This window comes from Herpailurus yagouaroundi, unplaced genomic scaffold (assembly GCF_014898765.1).
Source record: "Herpailurus yagouaroundi ecotype Mexico unplaced genomic scaffold, PumYag 77, whole genome shotgun sequence".
In the NCBI taxonomy this organism is placed as follows: domain Eukaryota; kingdom Metazoa; phylum Chordata; class Mammalia; order Carnivora; family Felidae; genus Herpailurus; species Herpailurus yagouaroundi.
This window is the reverse complement of record NW_024412388.1, coordinates 29,030,420-29,031,662: the sequence shown is the minus strand read 5'-3', so window position 1 is coordinate 29,031,662 and position 1,243 is coordinate 29,030,420.

Genomic DNA, 1,243 nt, shown 5'->3' with positions numbered 1-1,243 from the left:
AATGAGGCAGAGGAATATCTGAAGAAAACGAGCTGAGAATTTCCCAGAACTAGTGGAAGACACCAATCCACACAGACTGTAGAAACCCAAAGACTCCCCCCACCCCCACCCCCCAAAAACCCCATTCATGATAGTGAAATTGCAGAACCTTGAAAAATGGGGAGAGTGGAGGCTGGTGAAGTAAGCAAGGGCCAAAGGAAAACAAAGTTAACGATACTGGGATTAACGATAAAAACGAGTATTTGCATAATCGTTACTTGCCAAGCCCCTACGTGAAGGGATTTACTTCTCCCGGCAAGGGTACTGGGTAGGTACTACTATTACCTCCATTTTACAGATGAGGGATTTTTTTTTTAATTTTTTTTTCAACGTTTTTATTTATTTTTGGGACAGAGAGAGACAGAGCATGAACGGGGGGAGGGGCAGAGAGAGAGGGAGACACAGAGTCGGAAACAGGCTCCAGGCTCCGAGCCATCAGCCCAGAGCCCGACGCGGGGCTCGAACTCACGGACCGCGAGATCGTGACCTGGCTGAAGCCGGATGCTTAACCGACTGCGCCACCCAGGCGCCCCACAGATGAGGGATTTTGACTAGCGAAATGTTACTTGCCCCAAATGGTACAGCTTATCAATGGTAGAGGCAGGATTCTGAACGAGGTGGTTCTGGCTTTGGCTTGTGATCTTAACCACTACACAAACTGGTCTCTCTAAAGGGCAACGGGAAGCCATTGAAAGATTCTAACCAGGGGAGTGACACCACACCTGCTTTCCCAACGCTGATCCCCTGGGCACCACTGTGGATAAGGATCAAAGAGAGCTAAGGGTGGAAACAGGAGGCTGTGGGGATAATGGGGCCAAACACAGGGCCTGGACGAGGGCGAGGTGGCAGACAAAGCAAGTGAGCTGCTGGCTCTTCCGGCGGCGAGTCCTCAGGACTCGGGGTTTTGCATGGGAGAGGACAGCGACGATGGTATTCACGTTTTCCACTTGGGCAGTTCGGCGGACAGTAAAAGTCATTCACTGAGGTGACTTGCCAGGAGTCTGGTTTTGGACAAAGTGAATTTGTGGTGTCTGTGACGCCCCGCCGGCCACCAAGGGGGTCAAGAGCGGCTAGGACCCAGAGCAAGGCCTACCGCCGTCTCGTCCAGGCGGGGCGCGCGCGAACCCGAGGCCCCCGACGCGGCACGCCGAGCGGCTCCGGAAACCGCGCGCGCAGGCGCAGTGCGGCGCGGGCGCCCCCTGGT